Source organism: Emydura macquarii, unplaced genomic scaffold (assembly GCF_026122565.2).
Source record: "Emydura macquarii macquarii isolate MOO-44397 ecotype Brisbane River unplaced genomic scaffold, CSIRO-AGI_Emac_v2 contig_1644, whole genome shotgun sequence".
Classification (NCBI taxonomy): domain Eukaryota; kingdom Metazoa; phylum Chordata; order Testudines; family Chelidae; genus Emydura; species Emydura macquarii.
In genome coordinates, this window is record NW_027131781.1 from 26,217,752 (window position 1) to 26,243,078 (window position 25,327).

The 25,327-nt window shown below is 40.8% G+C and overlaps 1 protein-coding gene across 3 annotated transcripts in view; it reads left to right on the top strand.

The window, feature by feature from the left end:
• Window positions 1-25,327, top strand: part of MYO9A (myosin IXA) — a 372,546-nt gene that overhangs the window by 51,424 nt on the left and 295,795 nt on the right. For all 3 annotated transcript variants that reach the window (XM_067555993.1, XM_067555992.1, XM_067555994.1), the window contains exon 2: window positions 6,143-6,265. The gene's annotated coding sequence lies outside the window, so the exon portion shown is untranslated. The remainder of the gene's footprint in view (window positions 1-6,142; window positions 6,266-25,327) is intronic.

Consider the following 25,327-nt stretch of genomic DNA (forward strand, 5'->3'; position numbering starts at 1 on the left):
TAGTCCAACCCCCTGCTCAAAGATGGACCAACCCCAATTAAATCATCCCAGCCAGAGCTTTGTCAAGCCACACCTTAAAAACCTCTAAGGATGGAGATTCCACTACCTTCCTAGGTAACCCATTCCAGTGTTTCACTTTTGCAGCAATTATTATGTAGGTTTCAAAATGTTTCGTTTGGTGGCCCATGTGACTATCATGCTGTAAGTTATCAGGGGTGAACCACATTAGAGTAGACTTGGAATTCATCCCAATGTGACCAGCCCCATCCTGGCCTATAAGGGGTTAATTACACACTGCAGGCTGATGAGGCCATGTCCCTCTGCCTCTGCTGAGCATTCTCAGCCTGAAAGCAAGGTACAAAAGGGAGCAACCCAGCTCAGGCTGGGGTGGCTGCTGAGGAGGGAGGATGCATGCCACCAGTTCCCACTAGGGAGCAGCTGCAGACTCTGACTCCAGAACAAAGGCATGCCGAGCCCTGGACAGATTCCAGGGAAACGACCAAACCACCAGGAGTGGCACCAGCTTAGGGCACCAGAGAATCGCGGATTAGCGCTATGGGAGACAGAAAGGAAGTAGCCCAGGGGACTTAAACGGTGCTACAGTTGGAGAAGTGGGAAGCCAATCAGTGTGTTTTGGAAGGATCCGTGCTGATTCAGTGGCATGTAACCCCTCCACTGACAGGGCCCTGGTCTGGGAGTCAGAGGAGCAGGGAGGGCCTGAGCTCCCCTACTCTGGACGCCACATGCCCCATGGCGATGCCCCACTACCGCAAAGGGCACACTGCCCTGACAGAGAGGGCCACTTTATTGACTCCGACTACTAGACCAAGCTGCCCTGACTGGAAGGGTCGTTATATTGACTTGGACTGTATGACCACATTTGATAGTCACGGTTGGTAACGGGAGACTTAATTGGTGGCTCTACAGGTTTTCCTTGCCTTCCCAGCATACATGATTTGAGGCCTGTCGTAGGGCATACCAGCCCCGTAACACTTGGGTATCCATCATCCCTCATTGCAGTAATGAAATCACTTCTAATATACAAGAAAACAAATTCTAATACCGTTAGCATATGCTCTAAAGGAACACATCTATTTCAACAATACACAGTCCACACCACACAATAAAGCAAAACTTTCAAAGATATACAGTGAATGTTTTTCCTCAAGAAAGATGGGTTTCCTCATCTGTCAGAGCCCTCAATTTACATCCTCTGCCAGTTAAGATCCTATATCTTAAAATCCGCCCTCCCTCCTGATGAGGTAGACTGAAAGATTCCCTTTGGAGGAAGCTAGTGTCATTCTTTTATCAGCTGGAGGATTCAATTTTGAAAAATGAGGCATTTCCTCCACAAAAGGATACATGTACTACTGTTTAAAAGCATGAAGTCCGTAGTAGAGTTCTTTTTAAATACAAATAATAAACAGATGTGCACTTAAATATTAACAAAGAATAGAAAATGAACCTAATTAAAATAAATCTTTTAATAAATACATTTTCTATGCACAAAAAGGTCCAGAAATAGGAGAGCCCCTTTCAAGCTTATGTAATACTCGTGATTCATGAATTGCCTGCATAGAGTATAAACAATGTAAACTCTTGAGGTCAGGGTCTCTTATCCTCTACATGGTTGTACAGCACCCAGCAAAATGGAACCATGGCTCAGATGGCCTCTACACACTAACACAATAAATGTACATAATAGTAAATTTTGAGTTCTTGGTAACATCAGTGGACATGTGTAAAGAAATAAGTGTTAAAAACAAGCTTGTATCCACTAAGGCCCTGCATACTCTGGCAAGCTGAAACCAAATTCTGTGGTAGAAGGAAAATTCTATGGCAGCTTTCGTGCAAATTTTTAGAATAGGTTTTTTAATGAACTGTGGAAGTAAGAAATAAAATCAGTAGAGTAGATCCTGTGTATAATTGTCCCTGCTTTTTCAGTGTTTTGTTTTGGTTTTTACAGTGCTTAAGATGTTTTGGCATCTGGGGTCGGGCATTTGGCACAGGGGGGTTTATGGAATAAACACAGTTGGATCAGGAATGAAATTAGCAATATTAACACTTAAATTGTCACCTGTTGATTTCAGACTCAAGTCTATTGAGATCAGTGGAGCAATACATGTCTGAGTTACTGTTTCAGATTCTTAACAGACACAGGAAGTCAATACATCAGTTTAAACTCAGGTCACACTGTCAATTTTCTTTGCAACTATAAGAGCTAGAAAAAAGTTTTTTAATGAAAGCTAAGATACTGGAGCAGATTTCTGTGGCAAGTGGTGAATTCTGCAGCTAAGAATGGCTCTGGTTACAACCATTTCTATTATGCACTATATGGTATATAATAAAATTTTGTGTGATTGCAGTTTGTACTCATGCTTGTACGTTCAATTTCCACGTGCAGGAAAGTTCAAAAGTAAATAGATAGTTCTTTTATTGTGTTACTCTAATAATAGAATTGAGTGAAACGTGGAAGAAGGAGGGCCTTCCCTCATTTATGAGATCAGATTGTTATTCTTTCTATCAGATGATTGTGTACTGCACTCAGTCCCTGGAGTTAATACATAAAAAAGTAAATAAACCCAGCCATGCATATCATACGTTAACTGTGTTACATAAGCTGTTCCCACCCTATGAATGACATTTAAAGTAGGAACCTGTTTTTCTAAATCTATATCAAAGTTCTCAGTCTAATCTTTTGTTGGTTTTAGTATTAATCTTTATTTGAATATTTCCCTTGTCAATTTTTTCAGTTAGACTTGTAACTTAAAGATAGTACAGGCTTCTTTCTATCAAGTTACCTGTTACATATTTTATTAGTGCTAAAGAACCTTCTTACATGTTTGTTTTTGTTCACCAGGGAGCTGTTTGTATGAACAAGGATTGCATCTATATTTATAATACCACTTTCAGAGAATATTCCATTCCTGCCAGTTTTATTTTTCAGAGTTTGTTAGCACAGATCAATTAAAAGAAAAAACTTTTATTGAATGTAACAGTCCACTTGATTTTTGCTGAAAGGCAAAATCATTTTTTTTTCTTCCAGATGAAATTTAGTGCTTGTGAAGTATGCTAGAATGACATCACTATACCTTGAAGCCTATGATCTACATGGTAGGTACAGATGAACAGTGGAAGTTTTCCAGTATTGTCCTTCCAATCTGCCTCAGTCCAGTTCTGGAAGGACCACTATTGATTTAGAGTAATTGAATATTCATGGCCTGTCCAATCCTTGGCTGCTTTGTGAAGATTGCTAATAAGGCTATTTTGCTTTGGCAGTAGTGATTTTTAGCGAAGTTGGCATCTGTACTTTACGGAGTTTCTCACTTCTTGGGTGCTAGAAAAAGTCTGACTTTAGCCTCATACTTTACCATACATCAGAAGCACAGTACTGTGGAATTTAGTAGACACCCTGTGGTGGGATGGTGCATGCTTGCTTGACATTGTCATTTTAAGGTTGCAGGGTTTTTCCATGACATGCTTGGATTTATCACAAAAGATGTATGTAATCCACTGTTTGTTTGATAATATACAAAGAGTGGCACATACAACCCTGTATTTAGAAGATTTTTTTTTTCTGCTAGTGCCAGATTTATCAAAAGTATCTGTCTGGCTTCTGTGTCACACAAGCCAACTTTTTTCAGTATCTGCAGCTCTACGTGGTAACTGTATGTGTTATCTTTTGCTAAATTGGGCCATAAATGCATAGAATGCTTTAGCAATAAATTCTAAATAACTTTTTCTTAAGTTTGACAGTTTAATATCTCAAAACATTCAGACTCATTCATACTAGAGAGATTGACTTGAAAACTTATCCTTCTGATCTACTGGCTTATTATATTCTAGTCTAGAAGTTACCTCCCACTCTTGCAAGAATGTATGTGCAATAGTTATTGGTCTCAGTCATGGGCTAGATGTTTCCTTGGCATTTCTAGTAATGAGTAATGTACTGGTCCTCACAGTGGGCTAGATACCCCTCTCTTTCTCATTGTAATAATGTGAGCTGGTTATTGTGTACTTACTATCTGTAGCACTTGTGTGGCCATTTTAGTTAAACAAGAAAATTTCTACATAATCAATGGAAGCATGGCTCTTCTCTGAAAGGAGACTGTAAAAGTGACACTTGAGATTCCATATTTGTGTCTGCTCAGTTTACAAGTAACAGTATGATTTTTTTAAATTGCTGGTTAATGTTTCATTACCAGTCAAAAAGATTCTGCAGGCCAGAGTCTATCCTCAGCTCTTTGCAACTGTATTTTCTTCATTGAGGTAGTACAGCTATAAAATAGGCTAGAATTTGACTTTCAACTGAAATGTAGTTAACTATTTCATTTATGTGGGGTGGAATTAGAATCTAGATTGCTTTGTTGACTGTCTAGTCCATGAGGAAAAACTTATTTTTGTTTTTAAAGTCAGCAGATATGGCTGAATATAAGCAGGGATCACATTGTTGATTAGAAATTGCTATTTATGCATAGTTACTTTCCAGAAGGGAAATACACTTTAAATTTGTATTAACTTCCAAGTTTTGATGGTTTTTTTAAATCTTTTGTGTTGGAGGTAGAGGTTCTGAGATAGAAACTGCCTCTCTTTCTCAATGCATTTTATGTTTTCCCTCTATGTAGATTATAATCTCTTTAGTAAAGTCCCAGATTGTTTTCTGTGTCTTGTATGGCACTAAATTAACTGACTTTCAATAAATAACCTTTTGCAAGTACTATTTTTAAAGTTACTTTTGATTTGTAGAAAAAGCTTAACCAGGCAGATGTTGATTTGTGGTTTGAATTCACATCCTGAGTAATTATTGGGGAAAAGCTCTCTACAATGTAAATCATTGGTGTACTGTACCTTAACTGGTAGGTTAACTGATCATGTGATATATTTAATCCATTCCAGAATTAACTAGTAAAATCTACCATGACGTAAACTACATTTTAAAGCATTTTGAAAACCCCTCTCAAAAAAGCAGCGGTGGGTAAAAAGAGGAGGTTCTGTTGGATGGCTTGCTGAAATAGATACTCATCCTCTTAGAATAGATTATCAGTGCAATTTGTTTGCATTTGATTACTAATGTAATCAATGTTTGTTCATATGGCTTGAAGGGAGCTGTGGAAAGCATGAAACCATGTTTATCGTACCCCACTTAATAGCCTTTGTGTGGAGTTATGCAAAAGTTAAGGGTGAGTCTTTGGGGAATAAAAGCGAATTACCAGTTTAAAAGTTTCCATGAAAGCTTGGTTCATGATAGTGAGTCAATCTCTGGAATCTTTTTTTATAAGCCAGCCCCCCCCCCTTCCGCCTCCCCCGCCAGTATGTAACAAACAGCTTTGGGATTGTTGCTTTTCCTTATTCTTTAGGACAGTGGTATTTAAAAGTGGTTAAATTAAGGCTCATAGGTTGGGACATACTGAACATTTTAACTTTTGCAGAAACTGCTTAGGTATATTTGTTTGATGTTCAGAAAATTGTTCTAATTCACTTAATACATTAAAATTTAGAGCATCACTTGGGTGTTTTCTAGCAATGCAGTTTTCAATAATTTTTTATTTTATTTTATTGTACACTGTCAGCTGTGTAGAAATACTCTGTGATTTATGATACTGAGCTCGGGTGAAGTGGGTGGATCTTGCTAGGAAGAAAGGATAGTGAATGATGTCATCTCCTCCTTCCTTTTAGTACAAGACTCAGTTCCAGCCTTGAGCAGCTGACAAGACTGCAGTTATTTAACAGAACATGCTGCTGAGGGCTGCTTTGCCTTTCAGATTTTTTTTCTGTGGTACTGTTTCAAGAAATAATTTGCCTTCATATTTCAATATACAGGGCAAGCAGGAGAGAGCAGAAAGTGGCAGTGAGAGTGAAACAAAAATGCATGTTCATTTCACAGTTAATTGAGAGCTGCCTTCCATGGTAATGTGCAGATGTTGAAATCTCTATGAACAGCTGAAGGATTTTAAAAAAAGCTGGGTTGTGTTGTAGCTGAGTTGGTGCATGTTGTGGAAGTAAGAAGTGTCATAACAGCAGAGACAGAGCTTGGAACTGGCATCTGCAAGGAAGTTGAAAAGAAGAAAAGCTTTATGCACAAAATTGCTACTGGGATTTGCTGATCCTGCCTTTTTTTTTTTTTTTTTTTTTTTAAATTAAGATTATAAGTGTCTACGAGTCCACAAGGAAAATATACCAGCAGCTTCATTGACCAGAGTGGAGATAATTTCACTGCATGACGAAGATTGGGAAATGAGCAAGGCAGAGACAGAAGACTTGGAGGGTACCGTAAGAGTATACATTTCTTTAACTGATGATTTTGATTACTATACAGATGTTAAAGAAATACAAAAGTGGCACTCAGAGAATATGGTGCAAAAAATGCAGCAGAAAAGTGTTTCGAAGAGCTAGCTATTTTGTAAGCCAGATACATAGAAAGATGTGTTAAGATGTCAGTATTGCCAGCCCCAAATGTTCACAAAACCTGAGTCAGGCTCTGAAAAATCACTATTGGCTTAAAAATCATGATTATTTTTTAAAAATATATTTTGGGTTCTTTTTATTTGCCTTGTGGTTTTCTAGCATTTAGGGGGTACATAGTTTTCATGCTTTTCTCCACATCCATGAGGGTGAGAAACATTTTAAAAATGAAAGCTGAGATTTTCATGTATTCACGTAACTCCATGGCTTTAAAAATAGCACCAATTATTGCAAGATATGCAATAAAATCAGTTGTGAGTACTGAAATATTTTATTTAAATCTAGTAATGGTTGTAACAAAGGTACAGTTTAGAGAACTTTATCATTAGAGTTTTGAAAATATACCCTTTTTACTATGGATTATAATGGAGAAAGATCTGTAACATCAGGGTAAATGAGAGAGCACGAGTTTTCATGAAATCATAGAAGACTAGGGTTGGAAAGGAACCTCAGGAGGTCATCTGGTCCAACCCCCTGCAGGACCAACCCCGACTTAATCATCCCAGCCAAGCCTTTGTTAAGCCGGGCTTTAAAAACCGCTAAGGATGGAAATTCTACCACCTCCCCAGGTAACCTATTCCAGTGCTTTACCACCCTCCTAGTGAAAAAGCTTTTCCTAATATCCAGCCTAGACTTCCTCCACTGCAACTTGAGACCATTGCGCCTTGTTCTGTCACTTGCCACCACTGAGAAGAGCCTAACTCCATCTTCTTTGGAACCCCCTTCAGGTAGTTAAAGGCTGCTATCAAATCCCCCCTCATTCTTCTCTTTTGCAGACTAAAGACCAGTTCCGTCAGCCTCTCTTTATAAGTCATGGTATAAAGGAATAGTAGGAGGGAGAACAGTAAAATAAAGACAGTGGATTTCAAGAAAGCAGACTTTAGCAAACTCAGGGAATTGGTAGGTAAGATCCCATGGGAAGCAGGTCTAAGAGGAAAAACAATTGAAGACAGTTGGCAGTTTTTCGAAGACACATTATTAAGGGCACAAGAGCAAACTATCCCATTATGTAAGAAAGATAGAAGGTATGGCAAGAGATCACCCTGGCTTACCCAGGAGATCTTACGTGATATAAAAGTCAAATAAGAATCCTACAAAAAGTGGAAACTAGGGCAAATTAACAAGGATGAATATAAACAAATAACACAAGTATGCAGGGACAAAATTAGAAAGGCCAAGGCACAAAATGAGATTAAACTAGCTAGAGACATAAAGGGTAACACAAAAACATTCTACAAATACATTGGAAGCAAGAGGCAGACGAAGGACAGGATTGGCCCGTTACTCAATGAGGGGAGGAAAATCAATAACAGAAAATGCGGAAATGGCAGGGGTGCTAATGACTTTTGTTTCAGTTTTCATTAAGGTGGTTGATGGCAGTTGGACATCTAACATAGTGAATGCCAGCAAAAATGAGGCAGGATCAGAAGCTAAAATAGGGAAAGAACAAGTTAAAAATTACTCTAGACAAGTTAGATGTCTTCAGCTCACTAGGGCCTGATGAAATGCATCCTAGAATACTCAAGGAGCTGACTGAGGAGATATCTGAGCCATTAGCGATTATCTTCAAAAAGTCAGGGAAGACTGGAGAAATTCCAGAGGATTGGAAAAAGGTGCCAATCTATAAAAAGAGAAATAAGGACAACCCAGGGAATTACAGACCAGTCAGCTTAACTTCTGTACTTGGAAAGATAATGGAGCAAACCATAAAGCAATCAGTATGCAAACATCTAGAAGATAATAAGGTAATAAGTAACAGTCAGCATGGATTTGTCAAGAACAAATCATGTCAAACCAACCGGATAGCTTTTGTTTGACAGGTTAACAAGCCTTGTGGATTGGGGGGAGGCAGCAGATGTGGTATATATTGACTTTTGATACTGTCCCGCATGACCTTCTCTTAAACTTGGGAAATACAATCTAGATGGAGCTACTATAAGGTGGGTGCAAAACTGGTTGGAAAACCGTTACCAGAGAGTAGTTATCAATGGTTCACAGTCATGCTGGAAGGGCATAATGAGTGGGATTCCACAGGGATCAATTTTGGGTCTGGTTCTGTTCAATATTTTCATCAATGATTTAGATAATGGTATAGAGAGTACACTTATTAAGTTTGCGGACGATACCAGGCTGGGAGGGGTTGCAAGTGTTTTGGGGGATAGGATTATTGTCCAGATCGTTCTGAATTAACTGGAGAATTGGTCTGAGGTGATTAGGACAAATGCAGAGTACTCCACTTAGGAAGGAACAATCAGTTGCACACGTACAAAATGGGAAACGACCGCCTAGGAAGGAGTACTGCGGAAAGGGATCTGGGGGTCATAGTGGACCACAAGCTAAATATGAGTCAACAGTGTAATACTGTTGCAAAAAAAGCTAACAAGAATCTGGGATGTAAGAGTGTTATAAGTAAGATGCGAGTAGTAATTCTTCCACTATACTCTGTGCTGATTAGACCTCAACTGGAGTAGTGTGTCCAGTTCTGGGTGCCACATTTCAGGAAAGATGTAGACAAATTGGAGAAACTCCAGAGAAGAGCAACAAAAATGATTAAAGGTCTAGAAAACATGAGCAATGAGCAAGACTGAAAGAACTAGTTTGTTTAGCCTGGAGAAGAGAAGACTGAGAGAGGACATGATAGCAGCTTTCAAGTATATAAAAAGTTGTTACAAGGAGGAGGGAGAAAAATTGTTCTTAACTTCTGAGGACAAGACAAGAAGCAATGAGCTTAAACTGCAGCAAGAGAGGTTTAGGTTGGACATTAGGAAAAACTTCTTAACTGTCAGGGTGGTTAATCACTGGAATAAATAGCCTAAGAAGGTTGTGGCATCTCCATCATTGGAGATTTTTAAGAGCAGGTTAGCAAACACCTGTCAGGGATGGTCTAAATATTTCTTAGTTGTGCTATGAGTGCAGGAGACTGGACTAGATGACCTCTCAAGGTCCCTTCCAGCCCTATGATTCTATGTGCTCGAGCCACCTAATTATTTTCATCGCTCTCCGCTGGACTCTCCAATTTGTCCACATCCTTTCTGCAGATGGGGGGGGGGCAAAACTGGACACCAGTACTCCAGATGTGGCCTCACCAATGCTGAATAGAGGGGAATAATAACTTCCCCCGATCTGCTGGCAATACTCCTACTAATATAGTTCAGTATGCTGTTAGCTTTCTTGGCAACAAACGCACACTGTTGACTCATATCTACCTTCTTGTTTACTGTAACCCACAGGTCCTTTTCTGCAGATCTGCTGCTTAGTCCCCAGTCTTTAGCAGTGCTTGGGATTCTTCCATCCTAAGATTGTGCACTTGTCCTTGTTGAACCTCATCAGATTTCTTTTGGCCCAATCCTCCAATCTGTCTAGGTCACTTTGTATCCTATCCCTACCTGCAGTGTATCTACCACTCCCCCAAGCTTAGTGTCATTTGTGAATTTGCTGATGGTGCAATCCACCCCATCAATAAGATCATTAATGAAGATGTTGAACAAAACAGGCCCTGGACCGACCCCCTTGATACCAGCTGTCAGCTAGAGATCGAGCCATTGATCACTATCCATTGAGCCCAACATTCCAGCCAGCTTTCCATCCACCTTATAGTCAGTTCATCCAATCCATATTTCTTTAATTTGCTGGCAGGAATACTGTGGGAGTTTGTATCAAAACTTTGCTAAAGTCAAGGTACATCACCTCCATCGTTTTCCCCGCATCCACAGAGCCAACCATCTCATCATAGAGGGCAATCAGGTTTGTCAGGCATGACTTGCCCTTGATGAATCTATGCTGACTGTTCCTGATCACCCGCCTCTCCTCCAAGTGCTTCAAAATGGAGTCCTTGAGGACTTGCTCAGTGATTTTTCCAGGGACTGAGGTGAGGCTGAGTGTAGTTCCCCAGATCCTCCTCCTTTCCTGTTTTAAAGATGAGTACTATATTTGCCTTTTTCCAATCATTCTGGACCTCCCCTGATCGCCACGAGCTTTCAAAGATAATGGCCAATGGCTCTGCAGTTACATCAGCCAACCCTCTCAGTATCCTCAGATGCATTGCATCCAGCCCCATGGACTTGTGCATGCACAGTTTTTCTAAATAATCCTGAATATGTTCTTTCACCACTGAGGGCTGCTCGCCTCCTTCCCATACTGTGCTGCCCAGTGCAGTGGCCTGGGAGCTGACCTTGTCTGTGACGAAAGAGGCAAAAAAAAAAAAGCATTGAGTACTTCAGCTTTTTCCACATCTATCACCAGGTTGCCTCACCCATTCTGTCAGAGGCCCACACTTTCCTGACCTCCTCCTTGTTGCTAGCATAACTATAGAAACCCTTCTTGTTACCCTTCACGTCCCTTGCTAGCTGCAACTCCAATTGTGCTTTGGCCTTCCTGATTTCACTCCTGCATGATCAAGCAGTACTCTTATACTCCTCCTCCCTTGTCATCTGTCCAAGCTTCCACTTTTTGTAAGCTTCCTTTTTATGCTTACGTTCACCAAAGATTTCTTTGCTAAGCCAAGCAGGTCACTTGCCATATTTGCTATTCTTTCTGCACATCGGGTTGCTTTGTTCCTGTGCCCTTAATAAGGTTTCTTTTAAAATACAGCCAGCCCTTCTGCGCTTCTTTCCCCCTCTTATTAGCCTCCCAGGGGATCCTGCCCATCAGTTTCTTGAGGGAGTTTGTCTGCTTTTCTGAAGTCCAGGGTCCGTATTCTGCTGCTCTGCTTTTTTTCCTTTTGTCAAGATCCTGAACTTGACCATCTAATGATCACTGCTGCCCAGATTGCTATCCACCTCTACTTTCCCTACCAATTCTTTCCTGTTTGTGAGCAGGCAGTCCAGAGGAACACAGCCCTTAGTTGGTTCCTCAAGCATTTTCAGCAGTTCCCAGAAGTTGTTCCCAACACACTCCAAAAACTGGATTGTCTGTGCACTCCTGTATTGCTCTCCTAGCAGATGTCAGTGTGATTGAAGTCCTCCATGAAAACCAGGGCCTGTGATCTGAAAACTTCTGTTAGTTGTCTGAAGAAAGCTTCGTCTACCTCATCCTCCTGGTCTGGTGGTCTATAACAGATGCCCACCTCACCCTTGTTGCTCTTGGCTCTAAACTTAACCCAGAGACTCTCAACAGGCTTTTTTCCAGTTTCATGCTGGACTCTGAGCAATCATACAGCTCTCTTACATACAGTGCAACTCCTCCACCTTTTCTTCCCTGCCTGTCCTTCTTGAATAGTTTATATCCATCCATGACAGTGCTCCGATCACGTGAGTTAGCCCATCAAGTCTCTGTTATTCCAGTCACATTATATTTCCTTGACGGTACCCGGACTTCCAGTTCTTCCTGCTTGTTTCCCAGGCTTCTTGCGTTAGTGTAGAAGCACCTAAGGTAACTAGCCAATTGCCCTATTTTCTCAGTATGAATCAGGAGGCCTCCCCTGTTGCACCTTTCTCCTTTTGCTTCCTCCTAGTAGCCCACTTCCCCATTTATCTCTGGGGTTATGTCTCCATCCCCTGGCAAACTTAGTTGAAAGCCCTCCTCACTAGGTCAGCAAGCCTGTCTGTGAAGATGCTTTTCCCTCTCTTTGTTAGGTGGATCCCATCTCTTCCTAGCAATCCTTCTTGGAACAATATCCCATAGTGGAAGAATCCAAAGCCCTCTCTCCAACACCATCTGTGTAACTACACATTTACTTCCATAATGTGATGGTCCCTACCTCGGTCTTTTCCTTCCATAGGGAGGATGAACAAGAACACCACTTGCACCTCAGACTCAGACTTCTTCCCAGAGCCACATTGTTTGCAGTGATCTGCTCAAGGTCGTTCTTGGCAATATCATTGGTGCCCATGTGGAGAAGTAGGAAGGGGTAGTGGTTCGAGTGCTTGATGAGTCTTGGAAGATTCTTTGTCACATCCTGAATTCTAGCTCCATGCAAGCAGCATACTTGAGTTTCCTAGTCTGGATGGCAGATGGATGACTCTGTCCCCCTTAGGAGGAAGTTTCCGATCACCACCACCCGTCTCCTCATCTTGGGAGCGGTGGTCGTGGAACCCCCATCCCTAGGACAATGCTTCCTATGTGTTCCGATTGATGGGGTCTCCTTCTTATCCCTTCCCTCAGATGACTTTCAAACCATTCTCTGCAGTAGTACTTGTTCAGGGGTCCTGAAAACGGTTACTGTCCTCTCTCTGCATTGGGGATATATGGGTTCTCCTCTTTCTTCTTCTGGAGGTCACATGCTGCCGATTTTCTTCCCTGTTCTTCAGTCCCCCTTACACTGCCTTCTCTGCTTCTTCAGCATGCTGTACCTGCAGTACCAAGTCCTGCCTTCTACCCAGAAAGTCTTCATTTTCTTGGAGGCAATTGGGTCTCTAGTCCTTTAACCTTCTTTTCCTATATGGAGGCCAGCTTGCACTTCATGCAGATAAAGTCACTTTTCTCCTCTGGGAGAAAGACGAACAAGGCACTTCCTGTGCAGGTCACAGCGGCTGATCGCTCACTATCCATGTTATCTTCCTTCGAAGAGCCTCTTCTATATTTACTGCTCACAGAGGCCTGAAAGACGAAAACTCTGTGGGAACTCCCCCAAGGCGAACTCCCTCTGTTTGCTTCTCCTCTGTTCGCAGCTCACTTGGTTCGCAACTGCTGCTTTTTTTTATAAGGCTGCTGTCTTGAAGCAGTTTCCCTGGCTCAAAGCCTCACCCTCCAATCTATCAATCACTCAAGGTCCAGTCCCAGTTCACAGTTTTCAAACACACAGGGTTTACAGTGAAATTGTTTTTTCTTCTTCGAGTGATGTCCCTGTGGGTGCTCCACTTCAGGTGTTTGTGTGCCCCTGTGCTCACACATGCGCAGTCTCCATCTTGCACCGCTTCAGGCAGTTATCTGGTGCTGCGCAACCAATTCCCTTTCAGTTCCTTCTCTACCACTTTTGACTCAAGTTGGAGCTTCCAGCAGCGCCTTTGTACCTAAACTAATTAGTGTAGCTTTTCATTAGTTAGACTTATTTGATATTAGATATAGTTAGTTTTTTCTATCCCCATTTACTTATTGTTTACACAAAAAAACAAAACCTGTTCTCTCTCCTCCTCCCCCTCCCCCCCCGGCCAACAATAGAAATTAGGTTTCAATTGTAACCATTAGAGTAGAGTTTTAGTTTTCCCTTAAAAAGGGGGGGAAATGCTCATCTGAGAGGCATGCCCAGTTCTCTGAATTTTAAACGCTACCTCACCTGCAGTCTCTCAATATTGGTCTCAGATGCACATTCTTAGTGTGTCTACTGCCTAGGTGAGAGAGACATACCACAAAAGTGCTCGCATTGCCACAACCTAAAAGCCCAGGCTAGAAAAGCGAGAGACTTGCAACTTAAATTGTCTCTCAGCCCGGCATATGAGCCAGAAGCAAGAACCCCCACTGGACAGAGATCTCCAGCCACAGTGTCTGACAGAGTCTGTGTTCCACGGCTCAGACCAAGGATCAACCTGCCAAGAAAACATCACTTGGTCTGATTTCTTAAATCTCAGTTATGTTCCTTTGTGTATATAAAATAGATTGAATTATCCTAGGAAGGAGGCCAGTATACTGAGAATCAGGCAAATGAAATGTAAATACTACACATTTTGGAACCGAGTAAAATTGTTGTAGAAGGGACCATCTCTTTTTGATGGAGAAGGTAAAAGAAAAATCTGTTTCCAGGCTATAGTGTGTGAAAATAGAAATCTAGAAAGTAATTCTTACCTCTTTTAGCTGCCTTCTTTGATAGTATTTTTATAAAACGATGACATTATGATTATACTTACTTGTTATATGTATCAATATAATGCATTTTTATAAGGAACTTCATAAAATATTGTCCCCATAAAAACTATAATTTTCATTTGACTATCATTTATTTTAGACAACACTTAAAAATTAGAGATTCACCTGTGTTCAGATTAATACAGTACAAAAATACTCTACTGTATCCTTCAACATGCCACCCAGCACATTACTAGCCAGATTTCTCTCAGGGTATGTCTTCATTGCTGCGGCAGCAAGGATTGATGCAGTGGCATCGATTGAGTGGGTCTATGTAGATTCGCTCAGTCGATTGGAGAGCGCTTTCCGGTCGACTCCATTAATCTACCTCCCCGAAAGGAGTAAGGCAGTGACGACGAGAGGGCGTCTCCCGTTGACACAGTGCCGTGAAGACGCTGTGCTACATGAACGTAAGGATGTCAGTAGGAGATACGCAAGCTTCCTTTTGTAGCTTGCATATCTCCCATCAACTGCCACCACCAGGGTAGACCAAGTCTCACATGAGTGCTTTCTGGGCTGGATTAGAGTGGGTGGGATGTGGCTTTATTACCTTTCTCTTTATTCCTTGAAGCTCTTGAGCTCTGCAGGGTAGAGGTACCTTGTCCCTAAAGTCCTGTAAAGCTCCTGAACTCTGAAAGTAAGAGGTTCCCTTTCCCCATTTCTTGTAGAGCTCCTGAGATGGTCCCTTCCCTCCTGAGTCTAAGCTCCTGCAATGTTCATAGGCAGTGCTCTGCCACAGTATTTACCTTAGTGAGTACGTTAATTCTTAACATAGACACTAGAAGCTTGTCAACATTTAAAATGCTGCAGTGGTTTGTAGCACTTCAGTTAAAGACATTACTATGTCGATGGGTGGAGTTCTCCCATTGGCGTAGGTATTCCATTTCCCCAAGAGGCGATAGTTAGGTCAACGGGAGAATTCTCCTTTCAACCTAGTGCTCTCTGTCCTGGGGGTTAGGTTGTTTTAAATGCATTGCTCAGTGTTGTGGATTTTTCACACTGCTGAGTGTAGTTATACCAACCTAATTTAGGCGAGGCCTAGGACTGTGATTCAGCAGAACATTTAAGCACATGCATAAGTCCATTCCTGTTTGGTAAAGCACTTAAATATGTGCTTAAGGTTAAACATGTGCTTAAGTGCTTTGAATATGAGTGGACTGCTGAATCAGGCCCAAATAGATTTGTCAAGGGTTGCTGTACTGCCAGAGTGTCAGCTGAAGATCCTTTAGAGAAAGATCCTTCAAAACACAATAGAGAACATTGAATTTTATAAAGATCCTTTGCTTTGATTGTAATTGAGGTCCTGGATTTATCAAAAAGCAGATTCTACTTTAGTTACCAGCAGCCATTCAATTAGTCAGAAAGGGTTGAAATTCACATTGCAGTAATAAACCAAATGAAAATTCCATTTAAGTCATTACTTCATTGAAAAATGATATGTGGCACCAACTGTGTAGTACAAAAATATAATGTTGCATGTGTGAGGTTTATTTTAAACCCTTTGCTTTTTCAGGCAGTAAGTAGTATGTTTTTGTCTGCAGTCCATGATTCTAAAGTAAAATGACAGTAGAAATTTGTTTTTATAAGATAATAGGGAAATATCCTTTTAGACCAGTGTTTCTCAACCTGGGGGTTTAGAGGGGTCGCAAGTGCAGAGCTGGTATTGGGGGTGGCAAGAAAGGCAATTGCCTGGAGCCACAGGGGCGCCATGAAACTAAGTTACATGCCTCAGCCCCCGTGGGGGTGGGACTCAGGCTTCAGGGGTACAGTAGTTTGGAAAGGTTAAGAACCACTGTTTTAGACTAATTTTACCACTGAGTTGAGAAATATTTCTGAAGTGTGATTAGGGAAACCATTAAATGGTAGATATTTTCTGGAGCCACTGTAGCTTCCTTCACATGCATTCTTCCTTTCTGTCTGAGTATGTGCTTTTATCAGACTTACTTTGTCCTGCCCTGGAGGTAAAGATAAAGAAAAGATGTATATATAGTTGTCTTTAATGTTAAAATGAGAATCTTCTCTCAGTCCATGGCTGGAAAATCTCTTCCCACTTTTGAAGTCATCAGCAGGGAGTGGTTGTTCATACAGAGGATTCTGTATTATTTCATTCTTTGAGGTTCAGAATTTTCAATTCTTCAGTGTTTATACAAGGAGTTTTTCGCCATAATCTTTTTTATCCTCAGTGGAATTGAACATCCATATCAGACGCTGGGATAAACCTTTATTATAATTCTATATTGCCTAAACTACATTAAAAGAACATTAATGTTGTAAAGTTTAGAACTCAAAAGTTAGAAAACTTCAAAATTAAGGTGGTCATTCAACTAAATTGAGCCCCCTTGTGCATATATATTCAAAGTCTTGAATGACATGATCACATACTATTTTTTCCACTGGGTCTCTGCCTCATTCAGTATATAGGATGGACAATGTTCACTGAGTGAGCAGCTATTCAATATTTTATGTTATCTTCATCATTCAGTGTGTGGTCCCGTGCATTATTCACTGCACATCACTCAAACCCTGCCTGCACTGAATACAGAATTATTCATTTTCTCTTGTTTTTTTTTATGGAGTTCTCATGATAGCATCTTAGTTCATTACAAACATTAATGAATTCATCACCTCTACACCCCTGTGGGGTGAGGTATTAGTGTTATCCCCATTGTACCCAAGGGAACTGAGGCACAGAAATCAAAACCAAAATTGTCTCAAATTGGGCACCCAAAATTTGTTAACACTTTTGACATCTTGGGCCTGATTTTTCAGAGTACTTAGGATTTTACAGCATTTACACGTTTTGGCGCAGAGCTCCCATTGATCTCTGTTGCATGTGTGAGTGCTCAGCATTTCTGAGGTCTGATTTGCATGTCTCTCTCAAGCTGGGTACTTAGAAAATGAGGAACACACAGTGGCCGCTTATCCACGATTTGGTTTGTGACTTGCCCAGCATCACAGAGGAAACTCTAAAGCAAAGCAAGGATAGAAACCAGTAATCTGGGGTGGCATTCAAACTGCCTTAATTACAAAACCATCCTTTCCCTTCCTGCAGTCCCCTGCCTCATTCACCAGACACCTTCTGACTTCGAGTTTGAGTTGGGGTCCTACAGATAACATCACTCACTGTACGACCTTGATTTGTTGCCAGAGTACTGTCCATCCTGTGCACTTTTTGAAGCAGGGATCCTGTGGAAATGAGCATGTGATCATCTGATTAAAAATTACATCATAATGCCCATGCACAAGGGGGTTGAATTAAGATTGCACAGCCAATCCAAAAAGCTTCCAAATGCTTTTTAAAGAGAAAGAGTGTGATACTTTGATTCCCACCTCCCCCAGTGGGGAAAAAATAGTGAGAGTTGACTTTTTTTTCTTCCACTTCCTCTTCCACTTTTTCCAGTAGACTTAAGTATGTGGAGAAGTGAAACAGTAGGGCTTTTTCCACTTTGCCTTTTTTTAACATACATCATCCGCCTTCACCTCCCAATGGAAAATTTTATCAAAAAACAAACATGGTTAAAAAACTGAACAAAATCAAAATATTTGCGACTTCTTCAAACATTTTCACAAACGAAAAAGACCAGTTGTGTACAGGTCTACTTGAGATCAACTGGAACAGGCCAAGGCAGAGTTTTCCACCCCTCTTGGCCCATCTCAGGGCAGGAAAAAGGCTTCTTACAGTAAAGCCCGTGGCTGCTCACTGGGAGATTATAGAAACTTTTAGTTACAGTTTTCAGGGTGATTCCACCACCCTTCACTACCTAGCTGAGGGGTTCCCAACCTTTTACTCAATGTGACCCCATTTAAACACTGAAAATTTTTGGTGACCTCAGCAGACAAGTCAGGGCATTGCAATGCTTATGTTGTTTATATTTTTCATTTAAAATCATTTAAACATTTTTTAAAAATGTAACATATAAAACATTGAATACGAAGCCTAAAATAGCTATTAAATCCATTTATCTGACATTTATTACTTTTTGCTTTAACTGTGGATTATATTTACTGTGCGGTCATACTGTTAAACAGCCCTAGATTTCACGGTTGCTAAATTGAGATTTATAAGTGGGGGAAGGGGGCACACTGCAAAGATTCTGGGCATTACTGCTTTGTATAGGTATCCAGCAACAGACTGCTATAATGTAGGCTGTTCCCCGCTGCTGTCTCAGTTTTGCCATGGGTGACTCTGGCTCCCAGATCAGCCCAGACACTTGAGGATACAAAATGACTTAAAGCCACCTTATCCCTTTCCCCCTGGGCTGCAAGTTTTGTTGTGCTGCACCTCTTTAGTGCCTTGCAATAACTGTTCTCATTTATCTTACTTAGGCTATAACATTGTGACCACATCCCCTCCCCTGCTCTCCTGCCCAAGGCAGCCCCACTCCCAGCACTGTGACCGCCCCCCCCCATCTCTCCTGTCCCTGGCAGCCCCACCACACCCAGCACTGTGACACCCCCATCTCTCCTGCCCTAGGCAGTCCCACACTGAGCACTGGGACACCCCGTCTCTCCTTCTCTTCCTGCCCCAGAAGTGACTCTCCCCATTCCAGGGTCGCCGCCCCTATCCGGGCACTGCTGGGTGTTGCGACGTGCCCAGGACTCACCGTGGCGAGGAGGGTGTGTGGGTGGGGAGGACACAAAGTGAAAGGGGAGGAGTGAGGCTGCCTGCCTGTGGCCTGGCCGAGCAAGCACTGCTGCTGCCCTGAATGAGCTGGAACCCCGCCCTGTGCTGCCCAATGCTTCTGACAGGGAGTTATCGAGCATCTTTGTGACCCCATTTTTTATCATTAGGACCCCAAGGTTGGGAACCGCTGACCTAGCTCCTTGCTGATCAGCCAATATTAGGAGTTTAGGATTTTTTACTCCCCCGCCATGCTCAGGGCAGACAGTGTGTCCTTTATGATCTCTTGAGCCCTACGCCTATGACCCTACTCTGGTCAGTGCTCCCCCTCCAGATTGGAAGGGTTTCATGGGGCACGAGAGGGCTGTGCTGCTGCTGGGCAGTTTTATCAATTTCCGCACTCTAGCCACCTCTTACCCTGAATGGGCAAAGAAGCAATCAGAAGATCTATGCTGGAGCACCGCAGCACTCAGCAGTGGGAAACCTATTGGTCCAGGTTGATGAATGCTTACTTGTAGAAATCTGATTGATTTGCATGTAGGGAAAATCTCTTATCTACTCTCAGTCCCTTAATATAGGCAAAGTTGGTGTAGATATTACTGCTGTTATCAGTGATGGTGCTGGCTGTGCTGTGAAACAATCTAAAAATGTCAACTTTTGGGGGTAGGGTGATATTACCTTTAAATTATGCTCACAGATTTTTATATATTTCTCTTCAGTTATGTGCACTGTCTCTGACTATTTTCAGCGTTTTAGATTTTGTGTGGTATCTTAAGGTTCAGAATCAATACCTTATCTCATTGATGCCAATCCCCACTCCAATCCTAAAGCTGTGTTTGAAAGCCGTGAAGTAGGTGTTTTTAAATAAAACCAAACATAAGTCCAATTTGGATTAGCTGGAGTAGTATTTCTAAGTAGTGAGGAAGAGAGGTGTTATATGTTTTGGGGTTTAAAAAAAAAAAGTTAAACAAGTAATCTGTATACTAGACTGAAATCCAGCAAACCAACCATTTCACTGAAAATAGTCATAAACAGACCATTGAGGGTTCTGCTTACACAAACTGAGTGCCACAAACAAACACTTTTATGGATTGACATCACAAGAGCCCCACAATGGAATTTCAGCCTCAGTGTGTGCTGTTGAGGGTACATAATTCTATACGTTCTTAGGTCCCAAAGTGACTAATATGTTACTCTTGCTGTTATATTCTTGAAGGTCAAATATTTTAGCCATTTGTTTACATCATCAGTAGGACTATTGTGTTCATATGGAGCATTTTATCAAGAGACCATGCTGAAGTTTTCAAGAGGAATTAATATGGCAAAAATGTATTTTGCTACATACATTAACATACATTGTGTTAGATCTGGAATACAGAAAATACAATACTGTTATCCTTCCATATTCCCCCAATCATTATTCATTTTTAAAAGGACTAATCCTGCCTCAGTGCAGGGGGACGGACTAGATGAACTCTTGAAGTCCCTTTAATTCTGTTATTTTTACATAGGCAGTCTTTCTGATTACATTTTCACAACAGGACATGTCTGAGGATCCTGTATGCTTAATCTGCTCCCTGAGGAAACATGATATAGAATGGCTTAGTTCAGTGTGTCATTTTACTATGATTTTTCCTCAACAATGATTTATTACCTGGCTGGAGGGTCAGACTGGTACAGGCACAAATTGTGAGAGTGGCCAAGGACCTCCATGGTCTATAGAACCAGGGAGGAGGAGCATTTTAGGGCTGTGGCTTTGAAAGGAAGTCACTGCTGTAGTTTGCTATTTCCACTGACCCGCATTAACAACACTGTTGTTCTAATGCTTTGTCTGTATGCAAAGCTCATCAAGCTGCTCATTGTAAGATAGGTAGCCTTCCCTTCTGCAGAATGTTTAATTCTTTTGCACTACTTGTGCTGCTTCACACCATTTGATGCAGCAATATACATGGTGAGTGTAAGAGTAACTGGTAACTTTCAGTCAACAAAACATTTTATTTGAACTAGCATGTGTGTTGTCTCCTTGCCCTGGAGTAGGTATTTATAGCATTTCATTGCATTCCAGAAAGGAAGAACTGCGCACTTTTGTCACGTCAGAATTACTTTAAAGTAAATAGTTTGTTCACAGCAACAAGACAGAACAATTTAGGGCAACAGTTAAAAAATACTATATCCTGCAACTTCAGGAGCAATTTAAGGATGATAAATATTCAATTAATTTAGAATTTGGGCAGGACACCAGGTTACCTCTCTGGTCTTGCATGAAGTTCTGTGGAATATTTTATGATGATAAAGGGTGCGGGTGGTGTGAGCAGGAGCTTGATTTTGTCATACCAAAAAGATGGCTATTCCAGTAGTATAGTACACTCTAACACTACATTGAGGCATCAGTTCAGTTCTGATTCTGACTTGATCACTCTTACCACTTCCATAATCATGCACTTTTTTGTTTCTGCCTCTCTTCAGGTATTCTACTTATAATGGGGAACATTTATTAAATTCTGTGTAATACTGGATTCTTTTCTATAGAGCTGTGAAATTGATAAGACAGGCCCAATGTTCCCAGATGGGAGTGGTGGGGGGAAGCCACGCAGGCTTTTTGTCTCGGCTCTCATCTGGGAGCCAGAGGGTAGGGAGTGCAACCCAGTCACCTTGCCCCGGCTCCCAGCTGGGAGCAGGATCCAGCTGCTCACCTCTCCTGGGGAGTGTTGGGCAGTTGAGCTCTAGTTTGCCCAGCTTCCTTGTCGATTTCATGGCTCCTGCTGTGAAATTGACAAGACAGCTAGCAGCCTATGTAAGTAACAGTGTCTACACAGACACTGAGTGGCCCTAACTACAGTGACATAAGCCTTGTGCCTCTCATAGAGGGGGAGTTATTATGTCAGTGTTGTAGGGCACTTACATCAGGGGGAGGAAGGTTGTAGTGTAGATACTGACATAATTAGGTCAATGTAAACTGCCTTATGTCAATTTAACTATGTAGAGTAGACCAGCCTTCAGACTAGCCCCCAGGAAAATTTTGTATCACCCACAGACAAACTTTAGCTTTGTTGTAGAGGGTTCTGTTGTGCTAGAGAAGCATAGTGTTAGTACCATTATACAAGGCACTGGTGAGACTTCATTGGAAAACTGTATACAGTTCTGGTCCCCCATGTTTAAGAAAGATGAATTCAGACTGGAACAGGTGCAGAGAAGGGCTACTAGGATTATCGGAGGAATGGGAAACCTACCTTATAATAGGCGACTCAAAGAGCTTGGCTTGTTTAGCATAAGCAAAAGAAAGCTAAGAGGAGATGATTGCTCTCTAAAAATACATCAGAGGGATAGATACCAGGGCAGGAGAGGAGTTATTTAAGTGCCAGTGTTGATATAAGAAGAAATGGATATTAACTGGCCATCAACAAGTTCAGGCTTGAAATTAGATGAAGGTTTCTAACCATCAGAGGTGTGAATTTCTGGAACAGCTTTCCAAGGGGAGTACTGGGGGCAGAAAACCTAACTGGCTTCAAGACTGAGCTTGAAAAGTTTATTGGAGAATAGAATGATGAAACTGCCTTCAACGGCATGTAGCTGATCTGCGACTGCTAGTAGCAAATATTCCCCAATGGCCTGTGATGGGGTGGACTCTGAGTTACTACAAAGAATTCTTTTCCAGGTGTCTGGCTGTTGGGTCTTGCTGAAATGCTCAGTGTTCAACTGGCCGCTATATTTGGGCTCAGGAAGGAATTTTTCTCTAGGTCAGATTGGCAGAGACCCTGGGTGTTTTTCACCTTCCTTTGCAACATGGGGCATTAGACGCTTGCGGGTTTAAACTAATGTAAATGGTGAATTCTCTGTAATGTGAAGTCTTTAAATCATGATTTGAGGACTTCATTCACTCAGCCAGAGGTTCTGGGTCTATTACAGGAGTGGGGGGGAGAGGGGAGGTGAGGTTCTGTGGCCTGTGATGGCAGAAGGTCAGACTAGATGATCATGATGGTCCCTTCTAGCCTTAAAGTCTGAGGCAAGGCTGTCAACCATTGTTTTCATCCTGGATCTTTAGGCACTTTTTTAGAGAAGACAGTTAACCTAGGGATGTTCTGGATTCATCATCACTTGAAATCTTTAAATTGAGACTGGATATCTTTCTAAAAAATATGCTGTGAGTTACAAGAAAATAATTCCTTCAAAGGAATGCTAGATAACTTCGTATATCACAAGAGTAAAAAACTGCCGAGTAAAATTTGGTTGTTCTGTCTTACCAGAACCTCGAGATGTAATTAATTCTGTGTAGCCCACTGCAGATACTTCATAGCTTGGCATCAAAGACTATTTTTTAAGTTATTGAAAAGCCTTCTTAATAACTAAAACTTACATCAATGCAGCAACTGTTAGAAATCACTAGAACTGTCAAGCAAGAAGACAGTACAGTGGGGATTGTATTCAAATTAATTCATTCCGAGTTAAGCTTTGTGCTTGCAATATTAACAGAGAATTAATGCAATACTTTTCACTTTCTGGAGTCTTAATGGAATTATATACATTTTTAAAAGTTCTGTTGTGGTTAGTCAACATTTGGAGTTCATTATTAAATGATTCAAAATCATATCTGCAGATGATGCAGTATTCATGGCTGAGATTTCTTTTCATTCTGCCTGATCACCTGACTTATGCTTTGTAATCAAATAGTTATTGGAAGAAGTAAAACAACTTTTGTCACCTCCATCAGTTTGATTTAAAAAAACAAATCTCTTAGACTGGAATATTTGTACTTAAAGTGATTTCTTAACATAAATTGTAATCTTCCATTGGAAATGTAGCATTCTAGGATGGAACACAGCAACTGCTTTAATAGTGCTTTACGTAAGTTGAGAAAAGCAAGTGATGACCAATTTGTATCCATTTGAAACTGCAGGAGTTCATATATTCCAAGGCCAGAAGGGACCATGGTGGTCATCTAGTCTGACTTCCTGTATAACACAGGCCATAGAACTTAACTTTTAGAAAAACATCCAATTTTGATTTAAAAAATGGTCAGTGATGGAGAATCAATCCACCATGACCTTTACTAAGTTCCAATGGTTAATTATTCTCACTATTAAAAATGTACATGTTATTTCCAATCTAAATTTGTGTATCTTCAACTTCCAGCCACTGAATCATATTTTACCTTCTCTGCTTGATTGAAGAGCCCAGTATTAAATATTTGTTCCTCAGTGTTGAAAGTTAAAATGTAAAATTGAGATTGAGTATTACAGCTAATATCTCACAGTTAATTTTTAAATCCTCTGCAGTTTGCACCTTCTGAAGACCAAAAAGATATCAAGATTTAAAAAAAAAAAAGAAGTTACTTGAACATCAGATTACCAGTTTTGCCTTTAAAAAATCCCTCCCCCACCACCAATTACTGTATTACTATTCACAGTTGATATGTGGTTCAACAAAATTCCAGTAATTAGAAGGTGAGAATGTGTGAACAGTGACAACTACAATATCATTTAGGCAACTGCTTCATTTACGAACAAAACTTTTAATATCAAATTTCAGTATCCTTGAATGTTTAGATCTTAACTCTCGTTTTCTTGTTATACATAAATAGCTACCTTTTAAAACTACCTGACTCTCAACATGTAAGCCTTCAAAAGAGGCTACCTCTTATTCTAATAATGCAGCTTTGTTAATTATTTAAGAAGCAAAAGTGTCTTCATAGTAGAATTGATTTTAATAGGATGTATTACCTAAGAAGCTTTTAAATGCTTTTAAATTAGCACAGATTTTTAAAAGTTCTTTTTGAGTCTGAAGGTTTTTTTGTCTTAACTGTTAACTACGTTATAATATCTAATAGCTGCATACAAATTGTCCACTTAGTTACATTTGTCAACATGTCAGTCCTCTCCTGGGAAGAGCAGACGATCCTGGAACAAGGCCATTCTTATAACGGCACAGGACAGTTACTTATGGTTAAAAAGCTAACAACCAGCTCGAAAGTGGTGCTTTGTTGCTCCCAAAAAAGAAGTAGCAGTCCAGATTCTATCATGATTATGGATTTTGGAGGAGGAGGGGAAAAAAAGGGGGGGAGGGGCAAAGTTACAAGGTTACAACCAAAATCTCCTTTTCTGTTACTCTAGGAAATCAGGAGTATGATTATTTGAGTAGACTACTGCCCCTTTTCTTTTTGATAAAAATGTATTGTTGTATTAAATGGTGCAGATCATACTATAGGAGTATTTATATGGAAAATCAAGAAATTTTAACTTTGCTTTAGATTTTTAAAAGTAATGAGTTTTAGGTGCCTTAGTTCTTGTGAGCGAAAATTTTGATGCACGATGAAAGCACCTGACTCAGTGGTTGTCCATAGTCTGGAAAGTGAGACCTCTTCAAGGTAGTTACTTGTAGAAATTTTAGTTTTTTAGGTTATTAAATGTTTGTGTGTGTCACATTAATGTACATGAATGTACATCATGAATGTGTGGTTAGATTGAAAGT